The 18026-nt window shown below is 38.1% G+C and overlaps 1 protein-coding gene across 1 annotated transcript in view; it reads right to left on the minus strand.

The window, feature by feature from the left end:
* Nucleotides 1-13507, minus strand: part of LOC120540181 (inositol 1,4,5-trisphosphate receptor type 1) — an 86810-nt gene extending 73303 nt beyond the window's left edge. Inside the window, exon 1 of the mRNA XM_039770734.1 lies at nt 13489-13507. The gene's annotated coding sequence lies outside the window, so the exon portion shown is untranslated. The remainder of the gene's footprint in view (nt 1-13488) is intronic.
* Between the last annotated feature and the right edge of the window lie 4519 nt (nt 13508-18026).

Below are 18026 nucleotides of genomic sequence, written 5' to 3' on the forward strand. Positions count from 1 at the left end.
ATTATAAAAATACATTGATCAAGTTATATAAAAAAAAAAAAAGGCACTTTGATATATTGAACATTCAAACTTTTCTAAATAATATTTTTAGATTATATAGCCTACCTCTACCTTACGAAGTTCAAAATGTTTATTTTGCAATGACTTAAAAAAATCATTGCTGTCCTGTCACTAATGCAGAAATGGCATCTGCCAGCATTTTGAACAGATTTTGTGTGGCAGATCCAAAACAAAACAAATGGACCAATCCGATGTGCAAGATCTGCTTTGGTGTGGTCACTTGAACATCAGAATTGGGACAGTCATCTGTCCGGTCAGTCTGCTGAAACTATTACATCACTCAGAACACAGTAGAGCAGTGCAATCCTTGGAGTCGGGCAATGCTCAATTGTGATATGGCTGCTTCTGGTTACATTCCAGGAACTATGGAAAACCAGTTAAATGAGTAAAATGAGGTTTTTCTCTTGCCTGTGACAAGTTTTAAATTTACATCTTTTTAAAAGGTGCCCTGAACCAACTGGACCTTGCTAGGTAAAAGTGCACTTAACAAGCTTTCATGTTTTACAAGAAAAAATGCTTCACTGCCCAGCTGGTCAGAGGGTCTTAAAACAGACAATCTTTTGTGAAAGTGCACAAGCTTCAACTATAGTTAACTCTAGAAAAATGACACATCTTTTTTTAACTCCATCAAATTTTAAAATGATGTTTGCAGACAGATGCATTGCTCCAGATACAACAAACTGATCAAATCTTTACATGTTTCTTTGAGAAGGGGGGGAAGAAAGGAAAAAAAAAAAAAACATTTTTTGGAGGGCTAACCAATATAGTTCAGTCATCCTTATTCATATTCATTTACAAAGAGCAGCATCTTAAACTCCATTGCAGCCTGGTGTCGTTCTTTTCATTGACTAAAGGAGCTGGCAGGCATGACGCTTTACCCTCCAGTTCAGGGTCTCCAACTTTTTTTCCCCGCTGAGAGTTACTTTTACAAAATGAAAATGGCCGACAGCTACTCATGTTTTCTAATGTTTCTTTTTATACCTTATTTCAACCGAAACAAACCAAAATAAGCTTGTTTTGCCTGAACATTTACAAAATGTTGGTGTCCACAACTCACCATTTTGCATTAAAATGTCACAAAAAATATTTAGTTCACCTGCAAGTGCATTTTTAACGTCTGTATGCATTTTCTAGTGTATCTCACTATTGGATCAAAACATGAATGCTGTCAAAAAAAAAAAAAAAAAAAAGCAATTTCAAATAGATATTCCTTATTAATTTGTCATTTTGTTCCATGTCACAGCATGGAGTCAACAAGAGAGGCAGGTGTATGGTATGGTAGAGTGTAGCCACTTAGGTTCATCTTTTAATGTTCATCTGTCAGTCTTGTTCTGAACTTTGATTTCATGACATTCATGTCAGACTCAGAGGTATGAAGACCCAAACAAAGCAGACATTCTCACAGCTGCTTGGTGAAGATTCTTATAGTTATCTGGCTCTCCAGAGCTCCAGAATTGCCGAGAATACTGTTGAGACTTCTCTCATTTCACTATGTATCATAGTACGCTTGCAGTAACGATTTATTAGCGCAAATCTGAGTGAGACTTAGCGGGCAGAGGGTAGGGGGGCAGGGCCCTCCTCACTCACACCGCAGCCTTGGCACGTGTTCCTTACACCCACTTACCTAGCAAACGAGAGATCAATTGAATTAAACTTTGTTATTTAAAATAAAAGTGTTACTTAGGTCTTGATGAGTTTGAGTCCGGATATTCTCTTAAGTTTATGCCACATTGAAAAGATCGCAATTCAGACTGTGGATTGTGATTTTGTGTTAAAAGGATCGTGATATGATTTTTTGGAAAGACCGCCCACCCTTAATTTAACTAATCAAGTTTTCAAATTTATGTAGGATTCATTAACCCTTTGACAAGCTACTTGGAAAGGGGTACCGAGCTACCGGTAGCTCGCGAGCAACATGTTGGAGACCCCTGCTCTAGTTGAATGGATTACTTAAAAATGATTTAAAAGTCATCATTCCATGAATATATTCCCCACATAAAGTGGTGAAAATCAAAGACCATGGAGAAGCAGTCACTCCATACATATTCTTGACACCTATTATACACTGCAAGGCTATGAATATGGACAGACAAACACACAGTACAAAAAAATTAAACTTACTAAAAGCAAGTTTAATAGTGAGGCTCTCTGTACACTTGACTACTCTGAAACAATGACAGAACATGCTCCATTTATTACAAAATAAAATTCTCTATAGCATTAAAACCTCTGGTCAGACAACTGTGTGGCTGAACTTATAATACTTTAAAGCATGAGGCAAATCTTAAGATGCAATACATTAATGGAAGTGCACAATTGCAGAGATGGGAATTAGCAGAGCTGCTAAAAACCATACTTCATTTTGGAAAACTAATTAGCAAATATGTTTGTGTTCTTTTGAAACAAAGATAATGTTCATTGGTACAGAATGAAAATATAACAAATTAAGCGAAAACACAATGTTTTGAACAGTATGGAAGTAAATGAGATGTAATTGCCAGTTAAAGCCAATCCAATAATTGGATAATTCAGGAACAGTACCCAAGCATAAGCAATAGAGTCTGATCACTTACAATGAGGCACCTTTATATTTATTTATTTCCATTATATATATCTATATAAAAAAAAAAACCAGAATAAAGGATGCTTTACACAAGTTCCAAAATAATCTTGTATAATACGCTACCGTGGCTGTTCATTTGTCTGTCCAGGATTTTAAATCACCTGTAGCTCACAAACCATTTGACATGAAATTTGGTACACATACTGCATGACGTCTACTATACGTTTTTGTGGTGATGATTGACCTCCAAAGTTATTCCTCTTTTTATTTTTATTTTATTGGAGAACCAACTCGCGGCAGCAGCAGCCAGCAGGGCGCCGTTCTCATTCCTACCACCTTCGATGTCACTTCTCCTACCTCATCATATCTTAAACCATTCTTGAGGCAGATTGTACGAAAAATGAAGGAAATGCATAATGTAATTGCAATATAAACACTGACTTAATCAGTTTTAACGTGAAAAGTTGCAGACGAAAGAAAAGAAGCCGCCTGCTAGTATGGAGAAAAGAGCTGCTCAGGAAGCAGCAAGCGCGTCAACCTCTGAGCAAACGAATGCTAAACGTACAGAGAAAGTGGAGGAAAACTAGGAATGCACAAGTCAAGTGTTTTCATGCAGTGTGTCGTTGCTGATGGAATATTATCTTCAATTAAGTTTCATTTCACAAAAGGCTGCCTTAAAGGTGGGACAAGTAGTGAAAAAAAGGAGAGATTTGTAAAATTAAAGCATTTGATGTCTGTTTCTTTTGAAATTCAAATTTGACTTGTCTATGAAATACTATTCTTCACTGTTTTAAACAATATTTTCTCCATATATTGAAACAAATTTCAACCTGAAAAACAGATTTTCCAATAAATGTGGTTTTAAGCATGTTATTGCCAAAACAGCCTTAGAGAGCTTGTAATTGAAGACAATGAATAATAATGGTATTCAGCGATTCATGTGATACTAATTAAGAAAATACTTGATAAGTGGTACTTATTAGTGAACAAAACATTAGTTGCACATCGTAAGATAAGTCAAGTAGAAGATGATAAACACTTTTTACAAACTCTACACGGAAATCCGCTCAAGACTTTATTGCTATATGGGCCCTAGGATTATCACTTATTGTTAAAAATGTTGCATGTCTATTTTACTTAGTGTCACATCATAGTCTCTCTGGCAATTTAAAACGTGATTATCTAATTCATTCATTCTCACTGAAGACTGGTGCTACCTATAGCCCAATCTCTGAGCACAGAAGATAATAGAACAGGTACAGCCACCTCTGCTTAGAAAGGACTTCACGCAACCATATAGGTAGCACACAAATGCTCTCGGTTTACTTTAAAATTGCCTTTTTCACCCCTACATTAGGTTCGGATGTGCAACCAAATCACAAAAGACACTTAAGAAGCAACAACCACAGAGCTGTGGAAACTGCACTTTGTTGGACAATCTATAGCTACCAAGCCTCTTGTCAAAGCAGATATTTAGCCGGCAATCTGGTTAATACCACAGGCAGCTTAAGATGGACTTAATTTCTTGCTTAAGTACCACATGGCACACAAGGTGTGAGATTTAAGAGAGTAAAACTTTTAAAAAAGAAAAAAAAAACAAAATAAAGAAAAACACGTTGTTTGGTCTGATAGATCTTGATTTCTGCAGAGACGTGCATCTTGATGGGGCCAGAATTTGAATCTATGAACCAACTCTGCCTTGTATCCACAGGCCAGGCTGGCGGTGGTGGTAGTTGTGTAATGGTATGGGGAATGTCTTCTTGGCACACTTTGGGCCTGTTAATATCAAACAATCACTCCTTGAATGTCACAGCCGATTTGAGGATTACCGCTGACCATCCCCTTTCATGGCCACAATTTACTCATCTTCTAATGGTTACTTCCAGCATGGTAATGCACCATGTCACAATGCAAAGGTCTCAAACTGGTTTCATGAACATGACTGTTAGTCCTTCAGTGGCCTTACCAGTCACCGTACGTGAAACCAATAGAACACCTTTGGGATGTAGTAGAAGGGGAGATTGACAGAATGAATGCACAGCTGACAGATCTGCGCAAATTTCATGACACAATCATGTCAACCTGAAGCATTCTCAAGGGAATGTTTCTAACTACTTGAGGAATTCATGCCATGAACAGGTTGTTTTGCAAGCAAAAGACCCTACCCAATATTAGTATAGTGCTTCTAAGAATTGCTCAGTGTGTGTACTTCAAAAATGAGGTGCTCTGTTATTCAGGAGAAACGAGCACACTAGACGCAAATTATGAGAGAACCACAAGTCTGGTGACAAGGGCTAGCTAACGAACCTGGGGATTAAGTGACTATAGTATGTCTGGCTTTTAGAGTATATATTTGCAATTTTAAACAATTGTATCAAATAATGACAAAGTAAATTCTGCTGGTTTGTCAGTCAAGGTCCTATAATTTTAATGTTATCAGAACATGACTAAATTATCTAGATTGTGTATGTAAAACCACAGAATTGAAAGAGAGCGTATTTCCCAGTAGCTGTAAACAAGCAAATAGAACCAAATTTTTGAGATTAAGATTTCAGTGATAATGTTAGTTTCTCTAGAGATGCTCAGACTGACGACACCAATCACATGTCACAAGTAGCCAATTCAGAGGTTTTTTTTTTTTTTATCCTTTTTGTCCTAAATTGGCTGTTTGATCACAGCATCACTAGTTTCCTCATAAAACATTGAATAGGACTTCAACACAACTTTAATCAAAGCAACAAGCTTGACCAACTTTTAACCATAAACAACCAAATATTTTATATGATCCAATAAAGTTACAGAAATGGTTGACCACCAGTGCACCAAAGTAGGACCAAAGTCATTGGGGCTCATCTTTTTAAACCTTAGAAATTGCATCAAAATAGTCAGAAAATGTTAATTTTGAATTCAATAATTATTGAAACTATGAAAAAAAAATTGCCTAAACAATTTATGCGCTGCAAGAGGAAAAAAGCAGAAGTTGCTGGACATCCAATAGGCAAGCAGCAATTCATTTGAAAGACCAAGCAGTAAAATGTTTGCAACACAAGCAAAGTGAAGGCACCTCCATCCAAGCAAACTGCATCGATAGAATGAAAAACATACACAAAAGGCCTTCAAGGAGAGGTTTTGGAAAGGAGTGCATTAAGCTTCAAGACTACTTTGCAGAGGCTTGTCTCTTGAACTGCAACATAACTTTACCATTACTCTAAGGAGCCCAAAAGCTGCTTCTTTTGATCACTGGATTGGATTATACAGCTTCCACTACAGATAACAATCATATCCCTCTGAGAGACTAGAGACTGAGAAACTGCATCTCAGCTGGTCTGGGAACACCCAAGAGACCTCTCACACTGCAAGAGGAGCTGGAAGCTGTTGCTTTGATGAAAGTATGACCTGTCAGTGCAACAGACTACAACCATATGAAGCAGAAACACAGCAGAGTCTCCGAAAAATACTATCAGTGCTGTCTAAAGGGACCACAGCTCTGCAGCTCTTAAAGTAAAACGTAGAACACAAAAACTTTTCAATCCCAGGACGAATTTAAACAAAGATGCCTAGGAAATCACTTGTCAATTTGACTTTGGTCTCCCAACTCAAGAATTCACATATACATCACTCCTCTACAAAATGATCCAGAGACTCAATACAACATTATGCAAAAAACACATTTTTTAGCAGCATGGCCATCACAAGGTTTATTACAATGCATAGAACAGAACACCAATAAGGTTAAAGACACAGTGAAACTCCAGAGCTTGTAAATGGCCAGGCATCAAATCAAAATTAAGATGGCATTTGCAACTGTGGAGTCAACGGACTGTCACTCTGTTTCTGAGGGAACAGCAACAACTGCATGGCAAAGTTTTTTAACCTAAAAACCTTACACAAATGCTGTCACACACTATGGTGTCACTTAAGTCACATTAACTTTCAGCGAAAGTACAAGGTGTTTAATGACGCAAACATGCATACAATGTTTTTCAAAATGCAGTATGCCAACTAGTGCCTAAGGCACCAACTATAAAGAGCTGAAGTTCAAATCTACTTTATATGAATTATGAACTGCATGCAACAAATAACAGAACAAGATTGCTATAAAAATTCTTAATGTTAAAAACATTGAGACAAGAGCACAGTGTAAATGACTAGAATCTTGGCAAATCCACTGAAAAACAAAAAGCTGTAACACGATAGTCCACTTCCGAGTTATGCAGAACATCCCACACCACTGTTTCCTTGAATAAATCACGTGATCTGTAAGTGATCACAATGAGGAAATATGTAATTTATATACAGTATCTCTGCAGAAGCCTCATATGAAGCTCATTACAAAAACTTACCAAAAAATGTCTCCCTCTGAACAGAAAAATTAGGCAGTCTATTTTTGGCACACAAGTGCAAATAAACTATAAAAGGCCGGGCACTTGTTAATTTGATTAGACTGTTTGACGCTGCCTTCAGTTTACAGCATACAACATCAATATTTCATTTTCAGAAATGTAGCCGCCCCATTACCCTAATCTATATTGAGCAAAACTACTATAATTTTTTTATTTTGCCAAGTGGAGATAATTTGGAAACTAATCTGAAATTTACATTTAGAAACCAAAGGCTACTTATGAATTAGCCAAACAATTCTTAAACATTGCAACAAAGATACTTTAACAGTGTTTAAAGGAAAAATGAAAGGGATCTTTAAAACTTGCTTAACACTGAGCTAATCTAAAGTAAAACAAAAATGCAAACTACAGTTCTTTAATTATTACATTGGTTAAAGTTAGAAGTGACTGACTCAATTTTTAACTTACAAAAAGACTGGCTATAATTTGTCAGGTAGATTTAGGCCATCTTAACTCCCAAAACAATTTAATCTACAATAGAAAGCAGAAGCTTCAGCTGTAGGAACTAAAATTCTGCAATGATCTACCTGCTAATATTATGTAACAGCACCTACCACCTCCCATCAGCATCAACCTTTAAAATAATGCTTAAGATTCATTTTACAGTAAACCTTTATTTTTTTAAGCTAGTGCAGAGGCTGGTCATATTGCATTTATTAGTAGTAATTATCTTTATTAGCACCTGCCAACAATCAATGTCTTTCTGTGTCATTCAGTGGCACTTGTCAGAACTGCAGTTTTGGTCAAACTAACCCTTCTGAATTTTGCAGTGAATTGCTGGTCACCAAATGTACCTAAGTGCAAGACCTTTGTCTTATGCTGGTATCAGCTTTGACCTATGCCATACTGTGAACCAACCGTAGGGCTGTGTGATTGGCAAGATAGTAGCAGAGGAGTCTGCTACCAGAACCATCCCCAATCAGTTAAAAACTTGACTCCAACCAGCATATAAAAACTGTATCTGCACAACTTTCAATTAACTTATAGCAGACAGTATTTTTCTGTGTTCAGCTATACTTTAATTTTACTGTAATAGTGCATCGTAAGATGTTCTTTTAAGTAAAACTTCAGGTAAAAGGCAGAGCCATGCTCACCTATACAACTATTCAAGTACATGCAGTTCATAACTTCAAAATTCATTAGTATTACAATTTAGATTTACCATAAACAAACTGAAGGTGCCAAATTCAAAACAAAATTAGGTTTAATAAAATTTAATTCCCAATATGACATGTATAATTTTATTACATTTTTTGTTAACAGTAAATTCCCTATGTACAAGTGCTATACATGCACATTTACTTGTTAAAATAAAATTCTCACTTCAAAGCAGTGGAAAAATTTCCCTTTTGTCTGCACCAAATTCCCTCATGTTTTGGTGTCTTGAAAAAGATTCTTTCAACAAATACTTTGGAATGCTTTAGTTTCTCTTCTACAGTATAGCTGCTGCTGTATTGACAAAGCCCTTAGGATGCAGATTTGTCTTAAGTCTTGCTGCAGGCATAATTAAAGTATATAGTAATAGTCCTCCTCCCTCTTACTTGTTTTTTCCCCTATCTTGTGCTCTTTTGCTTTTGACGCTTGTACCACCTAATCATTCTGGTATGTATAATAACCTGGTTTACAATTTACCTTAGGATAAGGGAATCTGTTAAATACAAACACAATCAATTAACCTTACCTTGTGCCCTGTGCTCGCTGAGATAGGCTTCAGCAGACTCTTGCAACCCTATTCAGGACTAAGCATGTTAGAAAATGACTGACTGACTCTTCAAATGAGGGGATTAACTAGTGTTTCAGTTTGATAGGCTATGAAAGTATTACAATAGTTAAGTCACCTTAAATATTCATAAAGGAACACCAATAAGATGCCTGTTATGGGGTTAGTTACTACCATGCAGCTGTTGCTGAAAGGATAGGCTATAGTTTCAACAATCCCGAAATGAATTAAACAGGTTTAACAAACGGAAGAAAGCACAACAAAAGTAAATTTAAAACTAGGAATTGCTATTAAACCCTGATATACATTCTAACCCATTCTACGGTCTATAGTGAATCAGGTATTGTGTATTGATGACGACAGCAGTTACTTGGAAACAATTTAATTCTATGCTATATCACAACAAACAGGTAGTGCTTAAAAACACAAGATTAGGAAGGCTCGTTAGTGGATCATATGTAGGCTAATTGTTAAGGGAAAATTAAAGGACATTTTACTATGACATTGTCCACTACAGACTTGGTTTACAGCAGGTTTTCGCCAAAGTCATTCTCAAGTCTTCAAAGTTAAGACTGATAAGATGGCTGTCGGTTTTTGGGGCCTTGGATAAGTGGCACAATTTTTTTTTTTTTTAATTAATCAGGATACTTGAGAGAACAAACAGACAAACTTCTCTTCAAGGATACTGCAACAAGACTCTATACATATGAAGGAGAAAACATGACTAACAAACATGCCACCATAATCAAGTGGTGATAACTAAGCAACACTATTTTTCAAGTGTAGCAAAAAAATTAAGCATTGACTTGTTCTACTGTATATTCAAATGTGATAACACAGGAAGACATCCTGTGACAGGACAGCTGCAAAAAAAATGCATACCAGTTTTAAGCCTATACAAAAAAAAAAAAAAAAATCACACACAAATTAAGTCAAAAATTAGTGGATTAGCCGAGTACAGAGAACTGTTCATAACCGAAGTTGATCTTTTACTTCAAGTCAGTGCTGAAAGGAATTGTATTTAGTTTTACAAAATAGCAATTAACACAGTGCTACTGATAAAATTAACTGTATAATGATCCTTCTATTGTGATGTGTAAAAGACACTTGGCCAAATGAGCCTTATACAGCACAGTATGCCTACCTACACTTCCTGCAAAATTTAGTAAGTCCACTGTAATGCAATTATCATTAAAGATGAATCCATTATTACAATATAAATCAGAAAGGAAGTCAGTCACACCAAGTGACATTCCCTAGAGCTTAAGCATTCACTTAAAATCAACCCTCAAGGACAGACTAAAGCAGCTTCACACCATCTACACGGATACATATTGCTGCTTTATAATAGAATACAAATCTTATTCAAAAATACCCCCAACCGCAATAAGGTTTTCAGAATAATTTTTTTTTGATCCTGCTTTGTCCAACACATGGTAGCAGATGAGCCAAAGCCCTTTCCAAAGGCAAACAAAACAGAGCAGATATAAACTTTGCAATTTCTGAACATCTCAAAACAAAGACCTAAGAGTGTTAAGTGTCAAACTAAATTAACCTTTCTCTAAAATGAAGCATCAAACAGTAACATCACATATTTCAAGGTCAGAGCTCAAAACAACTTTTGCAGATTTGTCTTTAAGTAAAACTGCTTGCATTACATGAAATCACTAGAAGATTATGACAAGGATTAGTACTGTAGCTATATAAAGTTTAGATTTTTTTTTTGCTGTTGACAAAATTTTTTTAGAAATACCACATTTTAAACAGTTTGTTTTTACAGCATCCACCATGCCAAAGCAGCTCACAAAGAATTATTCTTTTAGCACAGCTGTCCCAAAGCCCTTAGCCACAAAAAAACAAGTGGAGAACAGACAGGTTAAAGGACCAGCTAGGGGTCACAGACAGGAAATTATGAACCAGCATCTCTTCCCTTATTCTGAATTACTGGCAACACCCTATAGTCAGCAAAATCCTGGACAGATTTGGGTACAATTCAGATCTGAGCCAATTTTTCCTAAATAAAGTTTTACTCATATTTTTTTGTGCAATTTTAGGGTCATGCTTAAACTATACCTTGACACCAAAACTAAATACAAGTGATCAAATCAACATCCACAACCTGATTCCTAAGCAAAAAAACATTTTACTTGTACATTACTAGTGACAGTCTTGTACAAGCCACCTCCATCCTACGAGAAATTTCTGTTAAATTTTTCTATATTTCAGGAAATGTGATGACAAGAGCCATGACTGATGAGTCTAAGCATTACTATTTCCTTTCTAACTAAACTTATGAATAGAAAATACAAAATGAATGGCAGCTATTACTTTACCACAAGGGTGTCAAACTCGGTTCCAGTAGGGATGCAGGTTTTCATTCTAGCAATTTTCCCCCATTCATAACCAAATACTAATGTTGATCAAATATACATTGCTACCATGACTTTAAATTGACTTGTATTTTAAATTATTTTTCTTTAACTATCAGTCTCACAATGAGATGCAATAGAACACAAGACATGACCAGATAAATCAGATTCCATTTTTACCTATGCCTTTCATGCGTCTCAGTAAGGTACCTGAAGGTTAAGGGGGCATGGGTATGCGTGTAGTGTGGAATTCTCCATACAGCACTTCCATGTAAATTTCACTTCAACTGTAATGCTGGAAATAACTCATTGAACGATTCTGCAATACAAACTATTACACTGTACAATTATATACAATCACATCAATGTGTATTTCATAAATATACATCAAGTACAGAGTAAAATAAATCAGATGGATAACTTACCTAATATTTAATTTGAAATTAAACACTATGTCAAATGACGTAAACAAGCTGCACAGATTGGTAGACATGCACAGGGGCATTACAGTATGTGACCTCTGTACTGTCTACTGAGGCGTTTGCATAGTCGCATCTTTCTCTTCATCGAGGATATGGTAGGGTAAACAAGCTGTCTGCTATCTTCACGAAAATTCCTTCTGAAAAATCTGTCTGTGCATGTTCTTGGAGATGTCCATTTGTACATACATAAAATAAGTATTGCAAAAACTACACCTGGAAATACTTTGCAGATCAACAGACACTGTCCAATATCTAAATGGAGCAGACTTCAAAAATCCTAGTTAAACTAAACCACTTGTATGGCACTTATCATTGGACATGGGTCAAATCATTTTTGAAGGATTTGGGGATAAGTACTAGGTCAAAGCCAATTCTCTTAGAGCCCTTATGAAGGAAACATGATTCACCTTGCCTGAAAAACATGACTTTTTTCCCCCAGAAGTTATCATTGTGCATAGGTTTCCACAGACTCCATACTAAAATCAACTTTTCTCAACATTTGATCATAGAATCAGAATCTCAACTTAAATTTATCAGCCCACCACCAAACTTCCATTTACATGGAAATGGAAAGTGAAGGTCTGACAGATACCAAGGATTCTCTGTGGTATTTGGATGTTGAACTACTGGGAAAACAGTCCATTTTAGAAATGACTGATGTGGCAAAATGGACACTAGAATGACATAAATAAGACCAAAACTGCAGATTGATTAGAGTGAAAACGGAGCGAGCTTTTAGCTTGCGTCTCTAAAATGTTTGGCTGACTGTTAAGGAGAAAACACTTAAGCAAGTTAATTATCACGAAAGGAAAATAAGAGCATTAAGTGTTAATAAATTAAGAAAGTGACTGGAAGGAAAACCTACACACACTGCGGCGCTCCAACAGGGCTTGACACCCCTGCTTCACTGCATGAAAACCAAAGAGGGCGTCTGGATGGAGATGGACAGATACTGTACTAATATTGTACTTCATGCCAAAAAAAAGTTTTGTATCAAGATACTTGAAGCCAGTATCTCGATGACCTTTAACAACTTCGACATTACTACTAGATATATTAAATGAATATGAACTATATGTTTAAAACCCGCTTAAAGCTTTTTTTGGATTCCCTGGTAACCGAGCTTCGCAAACCAAGCTCTGGGCCGGACGTTGTCCATCAAGAACATTGAAGTCAGTATAGAAAGACCGCTGCGTACTGCGCCTTAATGATGCTTTTTTTATGTTCTGCAAGGTATTGTTTGCTGGGCAACGATAGAAACTATTCCGCAGCCTGGCACATGCGAAAATAAAGCGGTTAATAAACCCTTAATCTCATGATAACCGGCATTTTTCAGAAAAACCGATGGTTTTCATTGGAGGCCCCAAGCACCAAGAGTGCCATCCTCGTCTTTTGCCGAATTTACGGGCCACTGAGCCACACCAGTTATCCCAGCACATACGCCGTTGGAAACTTAAAGGAGTCACTTTGTGTTGGAGGAAAACGACTGACACCTGCTGCTGATAGGTTAACACCGTAAGCAGCCATATATCCATCGCCGCCTGCCCCCTCCTCCTCCTTCGGTGCACATAACGTCGCGCAGCGTGACCCCCGCCAGGGTACACGTTCCGGCAATCCGCGGAAGAAGCAGTAATTAAAAGAAGACTGCCTCTAACCCAAGATCTGTTCTGCCTGCTCCCGAAACACGACGGATGCCGAAGTTTCCCGAAACGCAAGCGCCAATCAACACTAGGGCCACCTGTCTCGCCCGCTCCCTCTAACCCCCCACAACTCCGCCCACTCCTGGGTGTGCAGCAGTCCAAATAGCGGATCTTAATTATACAGCTGTGATCTTTCAGCCACCAAGAAAATCAGAATGCTGGTTGATTAAAGGTTAGTGAGCCGCCTTAACTGTGTGCGTTGCCTTGCAAGAAAAGCCCAACGAGAACTACTAGCGCACTTTGTACACTGAGCTTCTCCTGAGCCAGTCAGGCAGATTATCCGCTTTCACTTCGCGAAGAACACAGCGGCGAATTAAATTAACTCCTGCCGACCCGCTCGTTCATCCGGCTCGCCTGCCAGCACGCCACACCAACAGTGAACAATTTACGCGGACACTTTAAAAACTTCACACTATGTTGACATTCAGACGCCGTCCACAAAACGCGAAGCGCCGCAACGCAAAGCGCGAGCACTTTCTTCTTGAACTTTAAAGTTACGAGTTATACGCCCCCCGAGGCGGCCTCACCTCTACTCCGAGAAGAGCTCTCCTCGCACCTTTCAGCCGCCAGCTACATTAAACGTGGAAAGTTTCCGATGCCCCCGTACAATATAAATCCATCTTAAACTCCGTTACAAGAAGCGGATCAAGAAGAGCTTACAGACGTTGCACTCAGCTGTATGTCCACATGAGCACTCGAGCGCGGCAGAGAGGCGCTCGTCTTTCTTATATAGCAGATGTGACCCTTGGGAAATGTAGTCCAATTGAAAGGCGACTCTCTAACAATCAGAAGCACGAGTGCTACTCAAAGACTGCAAATCCCATGATGCATCTCAAATCGGCACGCTCAAGATTATTTTAATAGAAATGCGATAGCATTATCCAGTGGCAAAAATCAAACAATGTTCTATGTAGGGGAGATAAAAAGTAATCGAAATGATCAAGTTTTACCTAATATTTAAGTGTGTTTTTATATTTTCTAGCTACGAATTTTCTTAATATTACATATATTTACCAGTGCTAGAAGCACATTTTTATTTTATCCCTACCCATAATCTATAATTAAGAGTTAACGTAATAATTTTAAATTTGAACCAGCTATAGTGCACACAATAATATTCTTTTATACGTTAAACTGTAACTATAAGGTACAACAAAATGACAGAAAAGTTCAGTAAACTCATTCACTGCATTTCTAGCATTATTTAGTTAACATTTAACCTCAATAAAATCGTAGTTTTCAGAAATGCAATACATTTATACTAATATGCTTTTATATGGCATCCTACACTGTACAATGGAAATGTACTAATGACACACATACATTTTGAGATGTCATATGTGAAAATGTGTTCCGTAAGAGTTGGATTAAAATTTGTTTTACAGTATACATTACCATTTGGGTATGAAGTTAAATCAGTCGGTTCTACATACTTGATTTAAATTGCATATTTCTTATATTTTAAAGTACGACATGGGCTTTAGACTTCAAACCGAGAAGTTGTGAGTTCAAATCCCACTACTGTCACTGTGTGATCTTGAGCAAGTCACTTCACTGCTGGTATTCCAATTGGAAAAATAAAAAGGAAATGCACCCAGTTGATTTCTCAAGGAGTCAGAAAAGTAATAAGTCAATGTCAGCTTCTAACCAGCTTAATCTTGAGTAGGGCTGCAGGGGGCTGGAGCATATCCAAGCTATCATAAGGCGCAAGGCTGGAACAATCCTGGGTACAGGGGATCAGAATATCTATGCAACTAGGACCTGGGATGCAAAACTTGGTCTCCTTACTGTGAGGCTGTAGTGCTACTACTGTGCCAGTCTAGTAATAAGTAATATTGATATAAGAACTACTGTCCTATTGGAGATATCAAAAACATAGAAATAGCACATAGTACGTAGACTGCAGTCAAAGCCATCTTCTGGAGACTGGTGACCTATTGTTGTACATGGGTATAAGTTCAGAACTCTACTGTCAATTTAAAAAAAATGAAGCACTGTAGTCAATAGTTTATGTATCATACCATTTTTTTAAACCCACTTAATCCTGAGAAGGGTCACACAGCGAGGAGCCTATCCCAAAAAGCATATGGCACAAGGCAGGAGCAATCCTTGGACTGGGTGCCAGTCCATCACAGGGCGAACACACTCACATACCACACACATACACACCAGGACCAATTTAGTGTCACCGGTCCACCTAACCTGTATAACTTTAGACTATGAGAGGAAACTGGAGCAAAACCATGTGGACATAGGGAAAACATGCAAACCCAGGATATGAACCCAGTTGTGCCAAGTCAATGCTTTATAATATTAATTATAAATCTCTGTATTATTTATCACTATTACCTTCTTAAATCACTGCAGAGTTGATACACAATAGACATTTGTAACAAATATTATTTATTGCGTTATTAAAAACAGAGATGGCATGGTGGCACAGTGGTAGCACTTCTGCCTTAGGATATGGGGACCGAGATTTACATCTTGAGTGTTCCTTGTGTGGAGTTTGCATGCTGTCCCTGTGTTCACTTGAATTTCCTCAGGGTGCTCTGGTTTCCTCATGCCATAAATTGGCATTGCTAAATCGTTCCTGGTTGGGGTGTGTGTGTGTGTTTGCCCTGCAATGGACTGATGTCCTGTCCTGGCCCAGGCACCAATAAAGGATGGGTGGCCAAGTGGAAAACATTGGCATTTGTAGGCCAAAGATCAGTAGATGGCACGGGCACTTAGATAGAGAGAGAGAGAGAGGTCATGGGCACTCAGCATAGGAAGAGAACATTAAATATGGGGGGCAAGGGGCAGTGAGAAAGAAAAACATAAATAACTATAAGCAGGCTTATTCCTTACAGGTTACTTACAAAAGTTAAGCAGGTTTCATTTCGAAATTCTACACGTAATAGTCATAACAGTCGATAACGTTCGACAACATCCTCCATGTTGAACTTTCTTATTTATGGCCCCATCTTCACGAAATTTGGTAGGCGGCTTCCCTGCGCTAACCGAAACCAATGTACGTACTTATTTCGGTGGTATGACGCCACTGTCGGCCGGCATATTGAGCTTTCCAACGTCACTAATTCTTCAACTTCCCATATAGGTAGAAGGCTGACCCCATTTTCACGAAATTTGGTAGGCAGCTTCCCTGTGCTAACCGAAACCGATGTACGTACTTATTTTGGTGGTATGACACCACTGTCGGCTGCCATATTGAACTTTCCAATGGTCTTTGTTACTTATGGGCCCATCTTCAAGAAATGTGGTACACAGGTTTCCAAAAATAACTGAATCCTACTTACGTACATATATATGTCCATAGCCTGCAGGTCGGTCACCGTGTGAGGCGGCGTTGGGTCCCCATCCCAACGCCTCCCACATTGTTGGCTGCCTGCCTATATAAGGCCGTCCGTCGCTCCAGTCTCTACATTCAGGTATTGTGTAGGCATTTTAGACTTACTTTACACTGTTCAGGTACCCATTTCCTTTTTCATTCCAACCATACCCCCATTAACATGTCTATCGAGGTGATCACCATCGATCAAAGAACTGTTACTTACCGAGTGGTTTCCATGACTGGACATGGCACCTGCCTTTTCCTTTCTCTTTATTACATATTGCACAGCCATATCAGGCTCACTCTTGATATCTGGAGGAACATTGTGTCTTATGTATTGAATGACTGGGACAGGTTCAGGGTGTGGACTGATGACGGTACAGGAGATAATTAGACTACACAGGAGCACTAGAAGAGTGAAATGCTTAAGCCCTTCACCTATGGTTCTTCATGTGAGTTGATGGCTGCCACTGAATTGTTCGGTTGTTGCTTTTAAGTGTACTGAAATGGCCAAATATTTTATACCTTTTGACAACCACCAATGCCTCTTAAACATCTTAGATTCACGGATGACGATTTCAGTAGTGGACACTTTGATGTTTATGAATGTTTAAACTCTCAAAAGCTGGATGTGAAGTTATCGATGAAACCAGTTGTATGCTTACAATGCTTGACAGATGCCGAATGTCACTTCAACACAACAAGTCCTGCAAATACTGTCGTAATTGAAACAAACCATGAAACTCAAACCGATTATGACAGCAGCAATCCAAGTTGTGAGATTTGAAACAAGATTACTCTTCACATGGTCAACTGTACGTTACATGCTCAAGAGTAAGCTCAGCGCACAGCTTGGTCATGTTACAACCGGAGGGCCGAACTGACAACGTGTATACAAACAGATCCTTAACAAATAATAATTGGTATATTTTCCCTCAGTTTAAAAAGGTTTAATTTTCTTCTTAATAAAAATTTTATGGCAGTACTTCGCCGCTGCGAAGCGGGGGTATTTTGCTAGTAATAATAATAATGTTCACATCAAATACCAGAATGAGGAAAAATGTAATCTCAGTGACTGCGGCATGACTGTTGTTGCTAGAAGGGTTGGTCTGATTTTCACACACAACAGTCTCTAGAGTCTACTTTGAATGGTACGAAAAATAAAAAAACATACAGTGAGCAGCCATTTCAGAAGACAGAAACACCTTGTTGATGAGAGAGGTCAGAGGATAATGGCCAGATTGGCTTGAGCTGACAGAAAGGCTGTGGTAACGCAGCACTCCATACAACTGTGGTGAGCAAACCCTGAAAAGTGCACCAGTCCATTGCCTAGGGTCAATTTAGCACCTAATCTGCGTCTTTGGGTAGTGAGAGAAAACCTGAGCATCCGGAGGA

Source organism: Polypterus senegalus, chromosome 12 (assembly GCF_016835505.1).
Source record: "Polypterus senegalus isolate Bchr_013 chromosome 12, ASM1683550v1, whole genome shotgun sequence".
NCBI lineage: Eukaryota > Metazoa > Chordata > Cladistia > Polypteriformes > Polypteridae > Polypterus > Polypterus senegalus.